General features: G+C 46.6%; 1 long non-coding RNA gene across 1 annotated transcript; it reads left to right on the forward strand.

Moving 5' to 3' along the window:
- Positions 1–4,212: 4,212 nt before the first annotated feature.
- On the forward strand, positions 4,213–15,218 carry LOC309496953. Its single transcript, XR_014205290.1, has 3 exons — positions 4,213–4,547; positions 4,650–4,726; positions 14,838–15,218. It is a non-coding gene; the product is annotated as an uncharacterized lncRNA (long non-coding RNA).
- The last annotated feature ends 229 nt before the right edge of the window (positions 15,219–15,447 follow it).

The raw sequence follows: 15,447 nt of genomic DNA on the forward strand, positions 1-15,447 counted from the left end.
ATTATGAGGCATATTCCAATAGACTGTATGTTTCACACATACTCCATATTTGCAGTGCGTAATTTTTTCTGTACCCATGTTAACAGGTTAAGCCGCCTTTCCACTGCACACGACTTTCATTTCCAATGGAGAGTCGTACGGGAGCTGCGGGGAGTTCCGATCATATGCGTATGTGGAAAATTCGGATCCGATTTGAGCTTTGGATCCGTTGAAATATCTGAACCGTATGCGACCGGCTGACCGGATGTGATGTATTCCAATATAGTCCAATCAAATCAGTGTGCGCAAGTTGAGAATTATTAATACTTTTTTTTTTTTTTTTACTTGATCCGAAACACTTAATACTTTAAAAAAATGCATGGTTATTCATAAATAAGTAAAAAATGATTAATTTAATATATATTTATATTTTTTTGTTTTTTTGTTTTTAATGTTGTATTCATTTTCCCTCCAAAATTATTGGCGGCCATTTTTGATGTTTTCATTCATTCATTCAACCATGGTAAATGCACGGAGAATAAAGGCTCCTGTTGTTGCACTCATTTACTTGAGACGCAAAAAGAAATACTCCAAATCAGTGTGGGTAAAACACTACCTGGCTCGAAGGAAAAATCTCGGCAAGTATCACCATTTAAGTCAAGTCAAGTCAAGTTTATTTGTATAGCGCTTTTCACAATACAGATTGTATCAAAGCAGCTTCACAGTATTAAATTAAAATAATACAACAAAGTTTGTTTCAAGAGGAATTTATTGATTGATAAAATTTAATTAAATATCCCCAAAATATCCCCAACTGAGCAAGCCAAAGGCAACAGTGGCAAGGAACTGAAAAACTCCATCAAGTGACCTAATGGTGTCCTAAAACTCCATCAAGTGACCTAATGGTGTCCTAAAACTCCATCAGGTGACCTAATGGAGAAAAAAAACCTTGGGAGAACCCAGGCTCAGTCGGGGGCCAGTTCTCCTCTGGCATTTATGAGCTAGAGGCCGGATTGTAGTTTGAACTGTAGGATTATATGAATGCCTGGCTGAAGAGATGCGACTTTAATCTAGTTTTAAACTGGGAGAGCGAGTCTGAGCAACGAACAGTATCAGGAAGACTATTCCAGAGTTTTGGAGCCAAATGTGAAAATGCTCTCCCTCCTTTGGTGGTTCTGGATATCCTAGGTATGACCAAAAGCCTTGAATTTAGTGATCTTAAAGAGCGCGATGGATTATAGGGCGATAGAAGATCCGTTAAATAGACTGGAGCTAAGCCGTTTAGGGCTTTATAAGTCAGTAGCAATATCTTATAATTAATACGGAACTTTATAGGTAACCAATGCAGTGATGATAAAATCGGTGTTATATGATCATATTTTCTTGATCTCGTAAGAACTCTTGCGGCGGCATTTTGGACTAACTGTAGCTTGTTTATTGAGGATGCAGGACAACCAGCTAATAAAGCATTACAGTAATCCAGTCTCGAGGTCATGAATGCATGAACTAACTTTTCTGCATCAGAAACTGATAGCATATTACGTAGCTTAGCAATGTTTCTAAGGTGGAAAAAGGCTGTTTTTGTAACATAACAACTGTAACATTTAGTGCAAGAGATGCGTCTAAACCTAAACGGGGAAGATTTCCATGAGTATTTTCGGGTCTCACGAGAGGAATTTGATGAGATACTCCAGGCTGTTGGCCCAAAAATTACCAGGGAGGATACTTCATTCCGGGAGTCCATCAGCCCAGCCGAGCACCTGGCAATTTGTCTCATGTACAAACTTAAGTCAGTAATATAGAAACATACAGTATATAAATATGTATATGCCTATATGTGTGTGTGTGTGTGTGTGTGTGTGTGTGTGTGTGTGTGTGTGTGTGTGTGTGTGTGTGCATGTATATGTATATATATATATATATAAAAAAAATGTATGCCCACAATTTATATTGATACATTTTTTTTTTTTCACTGCCCACAATTTTGTTGTTGGTACATTTGCTGTTGGCTATATGTAAATGACCACTGTACACACCCAAATGAAGTCTACATGAAATAGTATAATATGACATGTCATTAAATAGGCCTATAACAGTTTCTTGTCTGCAAATAAAATATATAATTGTAATTTATAATTAGATTTGTAAATATAATTTATTCTCAAGCAATATTATTTATAGCATTATCTGCATTTTTTAAATATAAATGTTTACCACCAACTTATCTTATGTCTTATATTTTCAGATACCTAGCCACTGGAGACTCATACCACTCACTGTCCTATCGCTTCTACCGTGTCCACCATTGTCCCTGAGGTGGCAAAGGCTATCTGGGAGGGTCTGGTGCATCAGTACATGCCAGTGCCACAGGAAGAAGATTGGCAGACGATCACCCAGGACTTCAATGTGCACTGGAATTTCCCTAATTGTTTGGGGGCCATTGATGTGGTCATCCAAGCTCCACCCAACTCAGGCTCCCATTTCTACAATTATAAAGGAACCTATTCCATCGTATTACTTGCAGTAGTTGATGCCAACTACTGCTTTAGGGTGATAAATGTGGGTGCTTTTGGCAGGACCCTTGAAGCCGGCACCCTAACAATCCCGCCAGATGCCAATCTACCAGGTGCTGAACATCTAGGCCCACTTCCTCATGGTTTTGTTGCAGACGAAGCTTTCCCACCACAGTTTTACAAAAGGCTTTTTTCCAGTTCAGTGTGTATGGTGTCTCTTATTTATGTGCATGCTAAAGCTATTAAACCTATTTAAATGATACTTAATAGAGAATTTAATAGTACTTTCGAAAACAATCATTTATATGACAATCATATCTAAAGCAAATGTATCTTGGTACTGGTTGCTAAAAAATCAATGGATGTGTAACCGAATGAATGAATGAATGAATGAATGAATGAATGAATGAATGAATGAATAAGATGAGTGGGGATGATTGACATTAGCGAGCACCTATCAGCAAGGAATTCCGCCTATTTAAGACCTGGTTGGCTGCAGCCTGGGATGAGTCACGTCTGGCTCCTCCCTTTCCGTTGTTGACGGTAACTGCAGGTATGTGCTGTTAGCTAGTGGTGGGCAGATCGAGGCTTCGTGAAGCAATGAAACAGTTGAACCAAATGGGCCATATTGTTTCGAGGCTTCGAATCAATCCGACACCCGTCTCAACGGTGACACCTAGTGGTCACTTGCAGGTGTTGATCTGAAATAACCTTGACGAGCCATTAAAAAAAATTTGTGTTTTTTTATTATTGTATTTTTCTAATATGTGAAGCTTGTAACCTATAGGCTCCTCACTGTGCATAATGCTATTTTGGTCCTGCAAAATGAATATTAATAAAAGAAATCAAGCCACAATGTCCCACTTTTTTTGAGATTTTTATTAAAAAATATTAATTTCTCTGCAATGGAAGGACTTAGCCTACTTCTTATTTTACAGATAATTTCTCCAGCCTTTGAAAAAATCCTCTCACAAGGGACACTTGTTGCTGGCATGCAAAGATATTTTTTAGCTGGGACATACAAATGAGGAAAGATTACTGCTCTCTCTTTCCAGTAAGTTAGTGGATCATGAGTTCTGGTCAAATACGCAAATTTCAAATTCTCCTCAAATGGCACATCATGGATGATGTATTGTTGCAGTAGGCTAGCAGCCGATCACAATACACACATCTCACTTTATTTGGGGTTTCTAAACGGAAATGCTCCCACACCAGAGATGTACGGCATCTCTTCTGGGGAGCCTCCATTTTATCTATCTATCCAAATCTATCTATCTATGTATCTATATATATGAATCTATCTATGTATCTAGATATGTATCTATAATCTATCTATGTATCTAGATATGTATCTAGATATGTACCTAGATACAATCTATCCATGTATCTATATATATGTATCTATCTATAATCTATCTATGTATTTATATATGTTTCTATAATCTATCTATATATGTTTCTATCTATTAATCTAGCTGTCTATATATATTTATATCTATGTATCTATTAATGTGTCACTATATGTATACTCTGTCTGTCTCTAGCCTAGTCAATGTGTTGTGTAAATTTAAATGTAAGCCTAAATAACCTATAACTAATCAAATCGCACTATGTCACTATATCACCAAAAATCTGCTATCTCAAAATCAAACTCCTCTCACAAAAACCCACGATATGCGTTGATTTCACTTTTATACAGATGTGCGATTGTGTGGTCTGTTCCCGTCCGTGTCAATCAAACGCTGATTCGGCGGACCACACCTGATGAAACACTTAGTGAAACACTTTGAGGCTTCGTTTGGCCATAGTCACGTGACATGGGTGTTTTGAATCACGTTTCGGATCAGTGTTTCGAAACATCTGTGCTTCGGGATCTCGCAAAGCTTCGGAACGACTGTTTCGCGTCAGCCATCCCTACTGTTAGCTTCTAGCAGTTTATGTTTCTAGTTGCTGTGCGTATGGCATTGATGATTCGTGTTGCATTCTAGACTGTCTTTTCCCCTCCATTTCCTTCGGCTGTCTCGGTGGGTGAATTTGGGACTGCTCACCTCTCAGGTATGTGCTAATTGCTCTGTGGAAAGCGGATTGTTTTGACTCGTTTGGGGTTTAGGGATCGGCTGATGTTTTTGAGTTGTGTGCAGTATCCTTGTATTCCAGCTAAACGGCGGCTTATATGAACGTATCCGTGCCTGTGAAGTGATAAGCACATTGTGTAAGCACATTGTCCCTTTTCGGTAAGTGTAATTGTGGCCAAGGAAAAAGGAGAGTTTGATTTCTTTCCAACCTACCACCCCGAGGAGCAGACCACACCCACCAATAAAGTTCAGAGTCTTGTCAAGTGAATTTAAAACAAAGAATTTATTAAAGTCTCAATAGTTAAAAGGTCTCTTGAAGCAGGGCAACCGTCTTCTGCTACAGTATGTCTCTGGAAGCAGAACAACTGTCTTTCTCCACAACGTGTCTCTAAGCCCGGCTTTATTCCGAAGTTCCTCCACACTCCCCCACTTAGAGGGTGCTGCCACCCAGCTGAATTAGTTCCTCCCACAGCAGATAACTGGCAGTACGGCGTCACCGACTTGCTCCCTGAGCCTCAGCTGGCCACTCTGTCAGCCACGGCCCCGTCAACGAAGCCTGGGGTAAATCCACAGCAAACGTAGAATACTCTTTGAAACAGAAGAAAACACCGCAACACACCAAGGTTCAAGTGAGGTCTCACCACAATCTTCACACCAATAATCAGCAGGCAGTCGATTCAGAACAGTGGCAGGCAGGCGGCGCCGGCGACACTGGGATGGGCTATTCCAGTATTTACATGTGGGAGAAGACGAACTGGATGGTAGGTTTACAGTTGCATGGCTGGAGCGGAGGGCTGGGATCCTTAAGCTGAAATGCAGACTGAGGATAACGAGACAGTGTGGAATAGTACAGTAAGGCTGGTGAGTCACAACAGCAATGCACACCCAATATGGAAGTCAATAGAATAGTACAATGAGGCTAGTAAGTCGTTGGCTACAGCACCAGCTAGACAGCAATAATGCACACTCAGTATGGAAGTCGATAGAATAGTACAGTGAGGCTGGTGGATCGTTGGCTACAGCACTAGCAAGACAGCAGTATGCACATCCAGTATGGAACTCAATAGAATACAGTGAGGCTGGTGGATCATTGGCTACAGCACTAGCAAGACAGCAGTAATGCACATCCAGTATGGAAGTCGATAGACCAGTACAGTGAGGCTGGGGGATCGTTGGCTACAGCACTAGCAAGACAGCAGTAATACACATCCAGTATGGAACTCAATAGAATAATACAGTGAGGCTGGTGGATCGTTGGCTACAGCACTAGCAAGACAGCAGTATGCACATCCAGTATGGAACTCAATAGAATACAGTGAGGCTGGTGGATCGTTGGCTACAGCACTAGCAAGACAGCAGTAATGCACATCCAGTATGGAAGTCGATAGACCAGTACAGTGAGGCTGGGGGATCGTTGGCTACAGCACTAGCAAGACAGCAGTAATACACATCCAGTATGGAACTCAATAGAATAATACAGTGAGGCTGGTGGATCGTTGGCTACAGCACTAGCAAGACAGCAGTAATACACATCCAGTATGGAAGTCGATAGACCAGTACAGTGAGGCTAGTGGATCGTTGGCTACAGCACTAGCAAGACAGCAGTAATACTCATCCAGTATGGAAGTCGATAGACCAGTACAGTGAGGCTGGTGGATCGTTGGCTACAGCACTAGCAAGACAGCAGAAATGCACATCCAGTGTGGAAGTCGATAGACTAGTACAGTGAGGCTGGTGGATCGTTGGCTACAGCACTAGCAAGACAGCAGTAATACTCATCCAGTATGGAAGTCGATAGACCAGTACAGTGAGGCTGGGGGATCGTTGGCTACAGCACTAGCAAGACAGCAGTAATACACATCCAGTATGGAACTCAATAGAATAATACAGTGAGGCTGGTGGATCGTTGGCTACAGCACTAGCAAGACAGCAGTATGCACATCCAGTATGGAAGTCAATAGAATAGTACAGTGAAGCTGGGGGATCGTTGGCTACAGCACAAGCGGTCAGTCCAACCTGGACGTGTACTCATTGACAAAACTTTCTACAACTCGATCCAGTAGCTTTATGTAGGAATGTTTACTTAGCTTATCATAGCCCCGCCGATCTCCCTCTTGCCTCGTCAGATTCGGTAATCCACAGCCCCAGGCAGTCCGGCTTCCAAGTCACTCGTGCTCGTTGTCCTCTCTTTATTACAAACTCCACCGTTGCGTGTCCAGCCAGCACTACCCCTTGGGCGAGAATCCAGAGCTCACCGCAAATCCGCCTCACCCCACACTCCGTTTTCAAAGACTGTAAGTCACAAGCTTAAAAACACATTGACGAGTCTTGTTAGCCAATCACTAAACCCCACACTTTCCTCCTGCACACCTGTCCATAGTCAGCGATAAGGACATCACGTGTAAAATGCCGGCTTTGTTTTGGTCCGTCTTTTAATGCCTCCTCCTTATGGGAAACAAACCTCGGGAAGATTAGTTCCGACCCACAACATGTGGTCACCTGGTGACATCCTCCCCCACCCAAATGTTCTCGTCCCGAGGACCGTGCTTAGGTGGCCCAGCTACCGTACCTCTCTGGAGGTCTCCCTTGGTTGACTCGCTGGGCCCGTCTGGGTTCAGGCTCAAGGTCAGGGTTATTCCCTCCTTCTACTGGCCCCATAGTAACTGGAGCCCAAGCCCATGCCATCAATGGTTCTGGTGCGGATGCCGGCTCTCTTTGCGTCCTAAGGGTCACTTCAGGGTAGTTGGGGCATGGCCGTAACAAATTACGATGTAATACTCTGTCTTGTCCCGATCTCCCCTCAGGTCTCACCTTATAGACTGGCAGGTCTGGCCTAATACGGCTCACCACCACATATGGTGTTTGCTCCCAGCGATCGCTGAGCTTTCCTTTCCCTTGCCGACGGTTATCTAAGACCAACACCCGCTCCCCAGGAAGCAAAGGTGCATCTCGGGCCGTCCGATCATACTGATGTTTGTTCCGCACTGCTGCAGCCCCTAGATGTTCAGAAACTTTGTGATAAGCATACTCAAGTTTTTGATGATGCTGACTCACCCATTCTGTCAGGCTCCGGACTCCTTCAGACCCGGCTGTGCCCAGGAGTAAGTCAATGGGAAGGCGCACATGCCGTCCAAACATCAAGTAGGCGGGGGCGTAACTGGTGGAACTATGGACACTGTTGTTATATGCCTGAATCAACGAGGGGAGATACTCCACCCACCTACTCTGCTGGTCCACTTCCAAAGTTCCCAACAAGCTCAGCAAGGTCTGATTGAACCTTTCACACCCCCCATTCCCCTGGGGGTGGTAAGGTGTAGTGTGTGTCTTTTTGCACCCATAGACTTGACACAACTCCCGGATCACAGCCGACTCAAAATTTGGCCCCTGGTCAGAATGCAACACTTCAGGGCAACCAAATGACTGGATCACGTTGTTCCAGAGTGCTCTCGCAGTGGTCAGGGCAGTCTGGTCCACCGTAGGAATGGCCCACGCATACTTAGTGAATAGGTCTGTTACGACCAAGATGTTCTGATATCTATCCGTTGGTCGTCCCAGGGTCAGAAAGTCTGTAGCTAGGATGTGGAGAGGAGCTTTGGGCACCACCGGGACCAAGGGGGCCCTATCATTGGGTCTGGTCTTTCGGAGAGTACAGCGAGCACATCTCTGAATAAATTGATGCACCGAGGCCTCCATCCGTGGCCAATAGAAAGAACGGCGAAGCAAGGACAGAGTCCGCTCCTGGCCCTGATGGCCCATCTGCGAATGGTAGGCTTCTAGCAAGGACTGAATCTGGGTCTGGGGAACCACAATCTGGAAGAGCGTGGCGTTAGTCATATGTTCATGAACACTGCGGCATACCACTCCTTCTCGCAGGCTCAAGCGCGTCCACTGCCCCAATAGTTTCCTCACCATCTGTGTCTGAGCTCTTCTCTCCGGTGCTGCCGGCAGCGCCCTCTTCTCGAGGTACCGACAGACGGTGGCCAAGTCCTGATCTTCTTTCTGACGGTCCTGCCAACGGCCCGGATTCCAACCCCAAATGGTAGGGACAGGGCCTTCAGCTGTTCCTGGAGCCTCCACAATCCCAACCAGCAACCCCCCTTCCTCTGGAACTGTATATGCTGTAATGCTGGAAGAGTCTTTGCCTACAGAAGGGAGCCTAGAGAGTACATCTGCATTAACATGTTGTCTACCGGGCCGATATTTGATGTCATAATCAAAGTTGGCCAGCTGGGCGGCCCATCTCTGTTCCACCGCCCCCAGTTTAGCAGTGCGCAGGTGAACCAGGGGATTATTGTCAGTCACTACAGTCACTTTTGCCCCCCACAAATAGTCCTTAAACTTCTCCGTCAGCGCCCACTTCAGAGCCAAAAGCTCAAGTTTAAAAGAGCTATAATTCGAGTCGTTGCGCTCAGCTGGATGCAGGCTCCGACTAGCATAGGCAATCACCCGCTCTGCCCCTCCTTGGTGTTGAGCCAGCACTGCCCCCAGTCCACAATTGCTAGCATCAGTGTAGACGATGAAGGGTTTTGTGAAGTCTGCATATGCTAAGATGGGTGCCTGAAGTAGCTCCTGTTTGAGCCTTTGGAATGCTATAGCGCACTCGGGGCTCCACACTATGCGGGGCGACCCTCGACCCCTAGGACGTCCAGTGCCCACTAGCAGTTCATTAAGAGGTTTCGCAACTTTGGAGAAGTCTTTAACAAAGCGCCTGTAGTACCCCGCAAACCCCAAGAAGGGCCGCACCTGTCGGACAGTGGTTGGCGGCTGCCACTCCTGCACAGCTGCAACCTTCTCTGGGTCGGGGGACACACCTTCACAGCTCACACAGTGGCCAAGGTACTTGACCTCTTTCCGGAAGAGTTGGCACTTCTCTGGCCGCAACTTCAGTCCATACTGTTCCATGGCACGGAATACCTCCTCTAAGTGGGTCAGGTGGGTGGTGAAATCTGCAGAGAAGACGATAACATCATCCAAATACACAAGGGTAGACTCAGCTAGCTGGCCCCCCAAACATCGCTGCATGAGCCTCTGGAATGTGGCCGGGGCGTTACACAAACCAAAAGGCATTCTATCCCATTCGAAGAGGCCAAAAGGGGTTGTAAATGCTGTCTTCTCCCGATCACCTTCCTCCATTTGCACTTGCCAGTAGCCGCTGGCGAGATCCAAGGTGGAATACCATGCTGCCTGGGTCAGGCTAGTAAGAGAGTCCTCTATTCTAGGGAGGGGAAAAGCATCCTTCCTAGTCACACTGTTTAGCTTTCTGTAGTCTACGCAGAATCTCCATGCCCCAGTTTTTTTCTGCACTAAGACAATGGGAGCCGACCAGGGACTACTGCTCTCACGGATAATGCCCCCCTCCAACATACCTTGCAACAAGGTGCGGATCTCCTGGTATAGCGTAGGAGGTACAGGCCGGTAACGTTCACGGACAGGGGCTGCGTCGCCAGTGGGGATCTGATGTTTGACAACACTAGTACACCCGTAGTCCTCTTCATGAGCAGAGAAGACATGTTGCCACTGGGTCAAAAACTGTTGCAGCTTTACTTTCTGGTCCACCTCCAGAGCTTCCCCCTGCAAGGATTCACAGCACAGATGTTCAGGTATGTCAACCGCCCGCCCATCTACTCTTAGTCCAGTCTGTAGGACCCCAACCTCAACCACCCCGGGACTCACTAAGGTGCAGTGGATGTCTCTACCTTCCCTCACCTGTTCGGCCCCTACGGTGGTAACCTGGGCAAGCCCCTGATGCCGATGGATAGTCACCGGGTATGGCCGCACATTTCGCACCCTCACTGGGACACGGCCCCGGTGCGCTATGGCCAGGGTGCGGGCTACCTCAATATTTGGACTCCCACCATGCGGCTCCACGACCACCCAGCCGTCCAGTCCGTACGTCCGGGCTGGTAACCTGGCCCAAATCAGTGCCTCACTGCAACCAGGGATGGTGATAGCATAACGGCATGCTGCCCGAGCAGTGTCTACACGTTCGTTGTGGGCCATGGCAGTCGAGATCCGACGGCAGTCAGCTAAGACCGGCTCCCAGTCCTTATCTTCCAGAGTTCTTGTGTGGCTGGTCCCAGTGGGGCAACTAGCTGGGAACAGATTCCTCCAACACACTGTGAGAACATTCATACCTAACAAAGCTCGATGAACTCCTAAACAGTGATCTTTGACAATGACAATTCCTTTTTCAGGCACCTGGACGCCTCGTATCTGTAGGTCAGTAACCAAATAGCCCACATACGGTATGTCAAGCCCATTTACTCCCCGTAAGGTCAGCCAAGGGATCTCACCCCCCTGTACTTGTGGTTGATCGAACAGTTCCTTACAAAGGCTTTCAGAGAACAGGGTGACTTGTGATCCTGTATCAACCAAACAACGGACCGTTTGGTTGTTTACACAGATCTCAACTGTAGGGCATTGCCCAACTAGGGCACTCTTCGGATAAAACAAGGGATTGTGTGATGGCTCCCCGGACACTTGCCCCACAGTGGCCGGGCGATCTAAAAATCCACTTGGGAGGCGCGTCGAGAGGTGCAATGGCGGCTGATATGTCCAGCAAGTCCGCAGCGATTACAAATAGGTTGGCCCTGTCCATCCCACTGGAACCTGGAATTAGATGGTCGGCCCGGCTGCGGTCTACCCCTCCATGCTCCATCGGAGTGGGACCTCTCCCGAGGCAAAGGAGGACCAAGGTGACGGGTATCTCGAAGTTCTGCCAGGAGGGTTCTTGACAGCTCGCTCATCTGCTCCTTTACATCCTTCATAATTTCCTCCCGTAACTCTCTCTTCCAATCAGCCACTGGAACTGGGTTTAGGGCCGTGGAACTCACAGCCATGCAGTCAGCGACCGACCCACCAGTTTCCAACTGGTCCATCTCCAGCGCCAAAGCCTCCTTCCTCACAGCTTCAAAAGTCAAAGTTGGATCCCGCCGTAACTGTAGCTTCAGAGTCTGTCGGATGGGGCCGTCTCGCAACCCCATAATAAACTGATCACGTGCCAAGTGGTCATCCTCCGCCAAACCTGAATCGTCGCGGCTCCTCAGCCGAGTAAACAGCTCCCTGACCTGTAGCGAGAAAGAACGGAGTGACTGTTTAGGCACCTGTCGGCAATTGAAGAATTGTGCCCTCAAAACTGCCGCTGGGGTGTTATCGCCATACAACTCTTGCAGGAGGCCAAAAATCTTCCCAGCCGTGTTACGCTCACCTACAGCGACTGCTAGCACCTCTCTCTTCGCTTCTCCCTCTAGGGATCCCAGCGCGAATTGAACTTGTTGTTGTTCACTCAGTCCCTGTAGGCCCGCAAGGTACTTGGTCTGCGACATCCATTCCCCAAACGCCAACTCTGAGCCCCGGCCTCCAAACCTAGGTGCCCACGGGGCGCCCATGAAGACAGGCATTGCTGCAGGTCGGCGCGCCTCTTCATCTACCATACTGGAGGGGTGGTTGCTCCACTCAGGGCAGTGATCCTGCCGACTACGCCAAATGTGGCCAAGGAAAAAGGAGAGTTTGATTTCTTTCCAACCTACCACCCCGAGGAGCAGACCACACCCACCAATAAAGTTCAGAGTCTTGTCAAGTGAATTTAAAACAAAGAATTTATTAAAGTCTCAATAGTTAAAAGGTCTCTTGAAGCAGGGCAACCGTCTTCTGCTACAGTATGTCTCTGGAAGCAGAACAACTGTCTTTCTCCACAACGTGTCTCTAAGCCCGGCTTTATTCCGAAGTTCCTCCACACTCCCCCACTTAGAGGGTGCTGCCACCCAGCTGAATTAGTTCCTCCCACAGCAGATAACTGGCAGTACGGCGTCACCGACTTGCTCCCTGAGCCTCAGCTGGCCACTCTGTCAGCCACGGCCCGTCAACGAAGCCTGGGGTAAATCCACAGCAAACGTAGAATACTCTTTGAAACAGAAGAAAACACCGCAACACACCAAGGTTCAAGTGAGGTCTCACCACAATCTTCACACCAATAATCAGCAGGCAGTCGATTCAGAACAGTGGCAGGCAGGCGGCGCCGGCGACACTGGGATGGGCTATTCCAGTATTTACATGTGGGAGAAGACGAACTGGATGGTAGGTTTACAGTTGCATGGCTGGAGCGGAGGGCTGGGATCCTTAAGCTGAAATGCAGACTGAGGATAACGAGACAGTGTGGAATAGTACAGTAAGGCTGGTGAGTCACAACAGCAATGCACACCCAATATGGAAGTCAATAGAATAGTACAATGAGGCTAGTAAGTCGTTGGCTACAGCACCAGCTAGACAGCAATAATGCACACTCAGTATGGAAGTCGATAGAATAGTACAGTGAGGCTGGTGGATCGTTGGCTACAGCACTAGCAAGACAGCAGTATGCACATCCAGTATGGAACTCAATAGAATACAGTGAGGCTGGTGGATCGTTGGCTACAGCACTAGCAAGACAGCAGTAATGCACATCCAGTATGGAAGTCGATAGACCAGTACAGTGAGGCTGGGGGATCGTTGGCTACAGCACTAGCAAGACAGCAGTAATACACATCCAGTATGGAACTCAATAGAATAATACAGTGAGGCTGGTGGATCGTTGGCTACAGCACTAGCAAGACAGCAGTATGCACATCCAGTATGGAACTCAATAGAATACAGTGAGGCTGGTGGATCGTTGGCTACAGCACTAGCAAGACAGCAGTAATGCACATCCAGTATGGAAGTCGATAGACCAGTACAGTGAGGCTGGGGGATCGTTGGCTACAGCACTAGCAAGACAGCAGTAATACACATCCAGTATGGAACTCAATAGAATAATACAGTGAGGCTGGTGGATCGTTGGCTACAGCACTAGCAAGACAGCAGTAATACACATCCAGTATGGAAGTCGATAGACCAGTACAGTGAGGCTAGTGGATCGTTGGCTACAGCACTAGCAAGACAGCAGTAATACTCATCCAGTATGGAAGTCGATAGACCAGTACAGTGAGGCTGGTGGATCGTTGGCTACAGCACTAGCAAGACAGCAGAAATGCACATCCAGTGTGGAAGTCGATAGACTAGTACAGTGAGGCTGGTGGATCGTTGGCTACAGCACTAGCAAGACAGCAGTAATACTCATCCAGTATGGAAGTCGATAGACCAGTACAGTGAGGCTGGGGGATCGTTGGCTACAGCACTAGCAAGACAGCAGTAATACACATCCAGTATGGAACTCAATAGAATAATACAGTGAGGCTGGTGGATCGTTGGCTACAGCACTAGCAAGACAGCAGTATGCACATCCAGTATGGAAGTCAATAGAATAGTACAGTGAAGCTGGGGGATCGTTGGCTACAGCACAAGCGGTCAGTCCAACCTGGACGTGTACTCATTGACAAAACTTTCTACAACTCGATCCAGTCGCTTTATGTAGGAATGTTTACTTAGCTTATCATAGCCCCGCCGATCTCCCTCTTGCCTCGTCAGATTCGGTAATCCACAGCCCCAGGCAGTCCGGCTTCCAAGTCACTCGTGCTCGTTGTCCTCTCTTTATTACAAACTCCACCGTTGCGTGTCCAGCCAGCACTACCCCTTGGGCGAGAATCCAGAGCTCACCGCAAATCCGCCTCACCCCACACTCCGTTTTCAAAGACTGTAAGTCACAAGCTTAAAAACACATTGACGAGTCTTGTTAGCCAATCACTAAACCCCACACTTTCCTCCTGCACACCTGTCCATAGTCAGCGATAAGGACATCACGTGTAAAATGCCGGCTTTGTTTTGGTCCGTCTTTTAATGCCTCCTCCTTATGGGAAACAAACCTCGGGAAGATTAGTTCCGACCCACAACATGTGGTCACCTGGTGACATAATCGTGCATGTAGTTATGAGCTGAACATTTTAACAGGTGCAACATAAATTTTAGTTGTGCTTTTCTTTGTATTTGACTCAGGATTCTTCCTCTCGTCTGTGGCGTTTTGCTTTTTCCGCTGTCGCTACAGTTAACGTTACAGCCCTGTCCCTTCTCTCCTGCCATACTGCGAGAACATCGTATCTCCCCACTAATAGAGGGGATTGTTGCTGTCTGGTTTGACTGATAGTTTACTGTGTACTGAATTTTGAGGTTGACGCTCACCAGTGTTCATAACAGGTTCATAACCCTGTTGTGTGAATTGAGTTAATTTGTTTTCTTTTGTTTGAATCTCTGTATATCATTGTTATTATGAGTATCTGCTTTATGACTACATTGTGATACTATCAAACTGTGGTTGATTGTTATTTTTGAAGTTTGTTTATTAATTTTGATCTACTTTCAGGCGCTGGGGTCCCACGGGTGAAGGATCTCTTGTGGTGGTGGTGCTCCTCCGAACGTTTGCTGTGTGACACTTTTGAAGTGTTGTGGTGTGATCTGAAGTGCACGGTGATGTGTGTGTGTGCTTTCGGCTAACTAGCTTAGTGATCACTTCTCCTGTGGTGTACCTCAGCCCTGTAAGTCGGTGTAGTTTTTGTAAGCTGTGTAAGTATTAGAAGTGTGTTGTGTATGTGCTTGTGATTTTATTATTTTGAAACTTTGTCCGCCTTATACCTCTCTTTCCAGCCTTCAGATGCTGTCTTGTACAATGGTTGCATTTTAATGTGATTTATCTCCTTGCTCTAAAATCAAACTTTATATTAATAAAGATTTTGTATTTTTGATACCCACGTTTCTGCCTACCCTTTTAAGAGAGTCGAACCTGTGTGACCTAATAACAATTTAAGTGTCATTCATATTTCCCTGGGTGAAATTCCCAGGGTGGCGTAGTCGAAATTCCTTGTGTCCAATACCTGTACCACTCCGTCACACATGGTAGCAATTAACACAAGTTCAAGTAAATGAGCAATCAAAATCTTTATTTAAGAACAGTGTGTCAGTGAACATGTCAGAAA

The sequence above is a fragment of the Leuciscus leuciscus genome, assembly GCF_965113295.1.
Source record: "Leuciscus leuciscus genome assembly, chromosome: 4".
NCBI classification, from domain to species: Eukaryota; Metazoa; Chordata; class Actinopteri; order Cypriniformes; family Leuciscidae; genus Leuciscus; species Leuciscus leuciscus.